Raw genomic sequence first — 8,894 nt, forward strand, 5'->3', positions numbered from 1 at the left:
TCATTTATGACTAGCTATTTGTTTTTTTAAATTTTGACAGAAAATGCACTGCAGTTACATGTCTTCTAAAACTGTATATTTTCTGATCATGCAACAACATATTCTAAGCATTTTTCAGGGGTATAGGAGGGTATCAAAAATACTTAAATATCTGAATGTCACTGACTTATGATTTCAAAACTAGTTATCCACCAATCTGTTGATTATGTAATAATCAGATGTGTATGCAATTATTTAATGAATCTATATTTATGAAATGTATATCTATTTACAAGTGGCCATATAAGGCCAGCCATATTTGCGATGTTGCCCTCAATAAATACAAGAATGCTATCCCTGATTTAGAGACTCAGTTTGCCTAATATGCATGTTTTTGTTATGAAATGTTTATACAAACTCAGAACCTTGTTGTTGTGAGGTGGACATGTAAATCACTTTCTCGTATTGTATTATATTAATGGTAAAAATGGATGCCTGTATTATCCACAAAACCAAGTTCACGTAATAGTAGTTTGTTTTTTATATCATTAACATGCATTATTAAATATAACCCCTCAAAGGGGACATTTAAAGTGTACACTCCTGCACTGTATATTGTAGTCAATAGTTGTTATATGGGCCTCATGGTAGCGCTTTCAAGGTGTAAAAGTCTGTTGGGATAGGCTCCAGCTCACTCCTAACCTTAAATAAGGGGTGTCCAAACTTTTTCCAATAAGGGCTTACTGCAAAATCAAAGCATGCAGGGGCCATTCTGATATTTTATTTTGTAAAAAAAAGCTAAAAACAGACATTGTATATATTTAAAGACAAAGATTTGTGCCAGCTTTGTGTTACAGGTGATAAAGTGTATTTTTGGTTATCAGTAAGGCTGTCAAAAATAACACATTTGCTCGTGATGAATCACAAAAAAACAATGCTAATCATGCATATACGCAGCATAATCACACAATTTATTTTGAGGGTACATGCGCTTTTACTTGAAAGCTTGTTAAAAGGTGAGTGGTCGGGTCAATGCACATGTCAGTGCAAAGATGAGTGAAGAGACTCCGACTTGTGATAGCTGGTAAATTTAACTTCTAATACATCCTGACTGGACTTAATAATATGAATAAATACATAAATGACGCACATACAAGTAAACATTTTAAAAAATGTTCCTCAATGACATTCTGACAATAAAATTGCATTATGTCTAAATATTGGGCTCTTTTTTAAGTTAATGTATATTATACAAGCGAGTAATGGCCTGTTTTTAATCATGATTAATCCAAATTCAAAAGTGTGATTAACATGATCTTTTTATATATATAAAAATATATATATATATATATATATATATATATATATATATATATATATATATATATATATATATATATATATATATATATATATATATATACACACACACACACATATATAGTCAAGGTTTTTATAGTTTATCCGTTATACAGTGCTCAATACCGGGGTAGAGCGGAATATATGTTAGGTCAGGAAAAAACACAGAGGCTATATCATCCCTACAAGCCTGTTTCGCAGGTTTCTCTGCTCTTCAGAGGATTTTACACTGAAGAGCAGAGAAACCTGCGAAACAGGCTTGTAGGGATGAAATAGCCTCTGTGTTTTTTCCTGACCTAACGTATATACAAATATATATGTATATATATATGTGTATATGTATGTATATGTATATATATATATATATATATATATATATATATATATATATATGTATATATATATATATATATATATATATATATATATATATATATATATATAGATATATATATAGATATATATAGATATATATATATATATAGATATATATATATATATCTATATATATATATATATATAGATATATATATATATATATATATATATATATACTGTATATATATATATATATATATATATATATATATATATATATATATATATATATATAGATATATATATATATATATACTGTATATATATATATATATATATATATATATATATATATATATATATATATATATATATATATATATATATATATATATATATATATAGATATATATATATTCTGCGGGCCGCAAATGGCCCCTGGCCGCTCTTTGGACACCCTTGCCTCAAATAGAGAAAAAGTGAATGATTTCCTTTTGTCAACATAAAAATTATGAATTAATAATGATATTAATCACACAGATGAATGAATGACAACTCCAGTTGACATGCCAAGTAGTGATGAACAGTGAACAACAAAGGAACATAAAACAATACAAATAAAAAACGATAACAGAACCCTCGTTAACGGTACATTCCTCTCGCCTGTTGCGTATTTATCGTATTTTCTTTCACCACAACACACATGGTTGCTCTATAGGAATGTTACTGTTCAGTATTTGATGTAATGCTGCACCATGCAGGGAATCTTTCCCATCCTCGGGTCAGCAGCTGCGTGTTCAAACAAAGCACGAGCAGAGTATATTTTGTTCAACTGAGAAGGACCCCCTCACACACACACACACACACACACACACACACACACACACACACACACACACACACACACACACACACACACACACACACCCCACTGTCAAGCATCCTTTTATCATGTGATCTATGAGGAAATTCTCCCGAGGCCCAGTCATGCAGGAGCACGACAGGAACACTTTGCACTTTGAAGTGGAGCGACATTATCAGGAAGTATCGTCTTGAAATAGCGCCTCCTCTCTCCCCATCTCACTCCATTTGTGAGGCACCTTCCCTGTCTCTCCTCATCTGCGCTCTCCTCCCTCTGCTGCTGACAGCCTCTCTTGGTCTTCCTCCCCAGTCCAGCCTCTTTTGCTTCCCCTTCCATCCCAAAAGAATGTATTTCCATCACACCTCTCACCTCCTGTGCTGTGCTCCTATCTCTGGGGGACGTTATGCGACGAGGCCTCGCCGGAGACGGGCCGCTGGTCAGCAGTAATGGCGGCGGGGGGTCGTGCAGGTGGCCTCTGCTGGGAATGTGTGTGATGCATGGGAAGAAGGAGAGATCCATTTTGATGCCTTGTTAAAAAAAAAGTATGAATAATTCAAAGTAAACACCCTCCCTGGTGAGAAGAAGGTTTGAAATCAAGACATCAAACCTCCCCCTCTAACATAGATCCACTTCCTGTCTCTCTGGCATTAAGACTAGAGCACCTGACACAGGAGTTTAAGGAAGTAGGCCATCAGAAGCATGAAAAGGAATCACTAAACAAACCAGGGGATAAAAATAAAGCGAGCGTAGGGAAGATAATATGGAAGAGGGAAAAAAAAACATAAAAAGTCAAGCACACTTTAATTAGCGGCCTCTCAGCAGGAAGTCACGGCCTCGAAGCGGCAATGGGGCTTTTATCGACTCCACCGTTTGTCACTTTTAGTCCAAATGAGAGAAAGCGGGGAGACAATTAGTCGATGGTACCTGTTTGATTAAACCCACTTTACACTAATAGATTGCTAGTCGCTGCAAAAGTCCAAAAAAAAGACACGTGTGTTACTCCGACGACGCCTGCGACACCTTGTCAGGACGCACGGCTAAAGCCATCATGGTGGGATTGAAAAGGTCATCACTGCGTTGACCTTCAGCAGCGACACGACACTGCAAGCTGCAGCCTTACAGAGGAACATGAAAGGTAATATTTGATGTCACACAGTTGCATTTTGTGGATAATACCATAGTAGCGGGTAAATGTGCCATATTAAGCGTGCTTGTAGATGTCATTATAAGCATATTAGTTGTAACACGTGGTTACGTTCAACACGTCTGAAAAGGAGTAGGAAGAAGGAGATTGAAGTCGGAAATGTGCTGCTATGGAAACGGAAATAAATGCGCTGAGGAAATAAGTTTTGGTAATGCATAAAATTATCAAAATACAGTAAATATTGTACATAGTGCATTTTGATAAGAATTTGTCCGTTACTACATTATATATTTACTTGAAGTGTGTATATAAAACATTGCTGGAAGTTTTTGAAGTTGTTTTAGAGGCTTTGAAGGACACAACGGTGACTCCCATTAGCCGCATCTGCCGAGCGTTTTTTTTTAATTTTTTATCATCTTCCATCCATCCATTTTCTACCGCTTGTCTTCTTTGGAATCCTAAAAAAACAAAACACAAATGTGGTCTTGTCTCTCATATTGACTGTGAACTTCAAATCTATCCGTCGATTATAGATTGTATTATTGTGTTATGGTTTCCTTTTGTAGTTCTTTGCCCCCTTTTGCCATAGAAAACTTTGTATGGCTTTTTTATTAATATCTTCCCTAAAATATATTTCAAAGTGTAATATTTGTTGTGAAGTAATTGGAATCTTCAATAGATCAGTAATTCATAACAACATCAAGGGTAATAATGAACTCCGAAATTGAACTTTAACAGCCACATTATTCAATAACATCAACAGCTTTTTACCACCTACAAACATTGCCAACATCAGAAGAATAATGTCCAAATCAGACTTAAAAAGACTAATCCATGCCTCTGTCCCCAACAGGTTAGACTACTGCTATTTGATCCTATACTGTACCTCCATATTCTACTTTAGCCTGTGCATGTTGACCGTTACATTTTGTTTGCTTATATTTTCTCATTTACATTTTGTCCACTCCCTGCGTGCGAATTAATAAAACGCCAATAAGCAAATAGGAGTTGACAAACTGACACTATGTAGCGTGTGCAGTGTTCAGGAAAAGTAAAAAACATATGTATGTAAAAGAAATAAATACATTTGGATTATGAAAAATGTATAAAGGTAATACAATATGAATGAATTGTTAATAGTAAATAGGAAATACCGGTATATAAGTTGAAGTAAATGGGGATAACTATTACTGGATATATTTTGTTTTCCTTGATTGCCCGATTCATAAGTAATATGTAGAGATGTCCGATAATATCGGCCTGACGATATTATCGGCCGATAAATGCTTTAAAATGTAATATCGGAAATGATCAGTATCGTTTTTTTATTATCGGCATCTGTATTTTTGGGTTGTTTTTTTTAAATTAAATCAACATAAAAAACACAAGATACACTTAGAATTAGTGCACCAACCCAAAAAACCTCCCTCCCCTCATTCACACTCATTCACACAAAAGGGTTGTTTCTTTCTGTTATTAATATTTCTGGTTCCTACATTATATATCAATATAGATCAATACAGTCTGTAAGGGATACAGTCCGTAAGCACACATGATTGTGCGTGCTGCTGGTCCACTAATAGTACTAACCTTTAACAGTTAATTTTACTCATTTTCATTAATTACTAGTTTCTATGTAACTGTTTTTATATTGTTTTACTTTCTTTTTTATTCAAGAAAATGTTTTTAATTTATTTATCTTATTTTATTTTATTCATTTTTTTAAAAAAAAAAAAGGACCTTATCTTCACCTTACCTGGTTGTCCAAATTAGGCATAATAATGTGTTAATTCCACGACTGTATATATCGGTATCGGTTGATATCGGTATCGGTTGATATTGGTATCGGTAATTAAAGAGTGGGACAATTTCGGAATATCGGATTTCCGCAAAAAGCCATTATCGGACATCCCTAGTAATATGTGATGAAACAAGTGGAATATTTAAGAGATTTGTGGTTTACTTGATCAAAGAAAAATACATATTTGATCAGTTCCACCATTAACAATGTACTTGACTAACCACAAGCATGTATTGATTAGGAAAACAATTAAATGCTGAGTAAACTAACCGTTGTGTTAGGATCTGTTCCTGCTTTGCTTTCTTAGGCGTAGATTTCATCTTATTTTGTAGAGTTTATGTTTTGTTCTGCTTCCTCCCTTTCCGGTGATGGGCGGAGCTTGAACTCGCTCCTGCTGTCCATCAGTAATTAGTTAGCTCGTTAGCACTTTTGCTGTGTTTGTTTGTTTCGGACCTGGACTTCTCTCCCTGTATGTTCCACACCACTCCGTGTCCACTCCTTCATGTATGTATTCTTGTATTTCATTTAAGTCTTATACCTCGATCCGTCTCACTGCTGACATTTCGTAGCCTGTAAATCGGGACCGAAAGTTTGCCTTTTCTCCCCATATCGCTTCCTTTTATTTACCAGTTCCTATTCTAGTGACCGTGCCCTAAACTGCCGTTATTTGCATCTGGTTGTAATATAACTGTCGTGAGGGGGACTATTTTGTTAATGCATCTGGTTGTAACATAACTGTCGTGAGTGTGGTATTCAGGGGACTATTTTGTTAATGCGCGCATTGATCTGATTTCATGTGTACCGGTCGAGGGCGGAGTTCCGGAAGTTGATTTCATGTGTACCGGTCGAGGGCGGAGTTCCGGAAGTGTAAGAGTTAACGCGGGCGTGTGAGCTGCAAGGTAATAATAAAGAGGGTCAACAAGAAGTGTAGTTATTCTATTGAGATAAATAACAATAACTAAGGTAAATATTCATCCCTAATTGCGAATAAATAAATACATTTCGTGTCTGGCGTGTGTTAGGACTGCGCATGCGTACAAACACGTGACGCATTGATACTGAAACATGTAAAATGTTTCTAGACAATATACCAACTTTGAATCCTGGTGAGTAGGGTTGTCCGATAATGGCTTTTTGCCGATATCCGATATTTCGATATCGTCCAACTCTTAATTACAGATACCGATATCAACTGATAACGATATATACAGTCGTGTTATTAACACATTATTATGCCTAATTTGGACAACCAGGTATGGTGAAGATAAGGTCCTTTTAAATAAAAAAAATAATACAATAAAATAAGATAAATAAATTTAAAAACATTTTTTGAATAAAAAAGAAAGTAAAACAATATAAAAACAGTTACATAGAAACTAGTAATTAATGAAAGTGAGTAAAATTAACTGTTAAAGGTGAGTACTATTAGTGGACCAGCAGCACGCACAATCATGTGTGCTTACGGACTGTATCCCTTGCAGTCTGTATTGATATATATTGATATATAACGTAGGAACCAATATCAGAAAGAAACAACCCTTTTGTGTGGATGGGGAAGGGAGGTTTTTTGGCTTGGTTTAGTAATTGTAAGTGTATCTTGTGTTTTTATGTTGATTTAATAAAAAATGAAATACAATTTAAAAAAACGATACAGATAATAAAAAAACGATACCGATATTTTCCGATATTACATTTTAAAGCATTTATCGGCCGATATTATCGGACATCTCTACTTGTGAGATTATATTAAGGCAGAATATATTTTAATATTAGATTCACCCACTTAAAGTTTTCTATATTGCACATGTTTAATGCACATTTAATATGTACGCTCGAGGTCTTTCTGTGAGGAGTTTGCATGTTCTCCCCGTGACTGCGTGGGTTCCCTCCGGGTACTCCGGATTCCTCCCACCTCCAAAGACATGCACCTGGGGATAGGTTGATTGGCAACACTACATTGGCCCTAGTGTGTGAATGTTGTCTGTCTATCTGTGTTGGCCCTGCGATGAGGTGGCCCGAATGCAGCTGGGCTAGGCTTCAGCATTCGGACAAGCGGTAGAAAATGGACGGATGGATAAATGTATATAAGGGCTATAATGTAGTGATCTAAGTCACCACAATGGTTAAAGTTAAGTGACAATGTGTCTTATTTTAGTTGTACATGTTTCTCTCAGGTTTTGGCATTGCAATCATGCAAATTATTCACAAAGTAACCATGCATGAAAAGTGACTCACTGTGTGAATTACACCTGTTGGCCTGCAGACTTGCCGCTCAATTGTCTGGCCTCTCTTTCCTCCCCCTCCCCTCCCTCACAAGTTATCTTCTCAAATGTCATGTACCGCAAAATTTATATTAATTGTGTGGCATATGTGTACATGCAGATGTGTGTGTGTGTGTGTGTGTGTGTGTGTGTGTGTGTGTGTGTGTGTGTGTGTGTGTGTGTGTGTGTGTGTGTGTGTGTGTGTGTGTGTGTGTGTGTGGCAGACCCCGTTGAAGTTGACTCACTGCACCTTTCTGTCAATGTCAGCGCCTGTTGAATGCGACCTCACACACACATCTTCTTGTGTGTGTGTGTGTTTAAATGTGCACGTGTGCCTTTGAACAATGGCATGTACATCCTGAGTGTATAATGACAGGATGACTCACCGTACATGTCACCTGTCTGACCAGCGGCATCCAGAGGGCATTGCTTTCCTTTTGTGCTCCCTTTTTCACCAGCCTGCTAATGATAAACAAAACACACAAAGTCACACGTTCTGTAATTATAAATGAGATAGTGGCAGCGTAATAAATCTTAGTAACAAACACGCAATAAAACAAAAGGCACTAATTAATGAAGTCTAAGATGCGTACAAATGCAGTACATACCTGCTGTTCATTCTTTCAGCAGACCCTCCTATGTTTGTCTGGTACCCTCATATGTCTGCTCTAGTGCCCGCCAGCCTGAGAGAGTCTTCATCCTATCGAATTGGGGACCGGGGCTCAGCTGCAGAGACTGACATCATCCCTTTCAGAGGAGGTTTTCCCCACCCGCTATCTGCACCCTCTCTCTCTCTTTCTGTCTCTCTCTCTCTCTCTCGCTCTTTCCTAACTCTCCCCATCTCCTTCTCTCTCAGCCTAACTCACTCTGCATAGCATTCTCTTATCTCTCATCTGTCCAATCCTCTATAACTGCTTTCAAAGCGTCTCAGCCCAGTAACAAGTGTTCAATCACGACTTTCCACATCTTCCTGCTGTTGTGTTTTAGTCGGCTGTGTAGACCTGTCGTCATTAAAGACAGACACGTATCCATGAGGGCTTCTCTATTAGAGCTTTTATTAATAGACGTGGCTGCCCGCGGCTTCCTTTCTGTCAGTGTTAAAGATCAGGGATTGCAGAAGTAAATCAAGAGTGAAGTGTAATAGGCAGCCGGCTCTTACCTATCCAATTC

The 8,894-nt window shown here is 36.7% G+C and overlaps 1 long non-coding RNA gene across 1 annotated transcript; it reads right to left on the bottom strand.

The window, feature by feature from the left end:
• Positions 1-2,962: 2,962 nt before the first annotated feature.
• Positions 2,963-8,437, bottom strand: LOC133641856 (uncharacterized). The gene is made up of 3 exons (XR_009824346.1): positions 8,333-8,437; positions 8,111-8,186; positions 2,963-2,996 (listed from the first exon to the last, which is right to left on the bottom strand). It is a non-coding gene; the product is annotated as an uncharacterized LOC133641856 (long non-coding RNA).
• Positions 8,438-8,894: the final 457 nt, after the last annotated feature.

The sequence above is a fragment of the Entelurus aequoreus genome, linkage group LG24 (assembly GCF_033978785.1).
Source record: "Entelurus aequoreus isolate RoL-2023_Sb linkage group LG24, RoL_Eaeq_v1.1, whole genome shotgun sequence".
NCBI lineage: Eukaryota > Metazoa > Chordata > Actinopteri > Syngnathiformes > Syngnathidae > Entelurus > Entelurus aequoreus.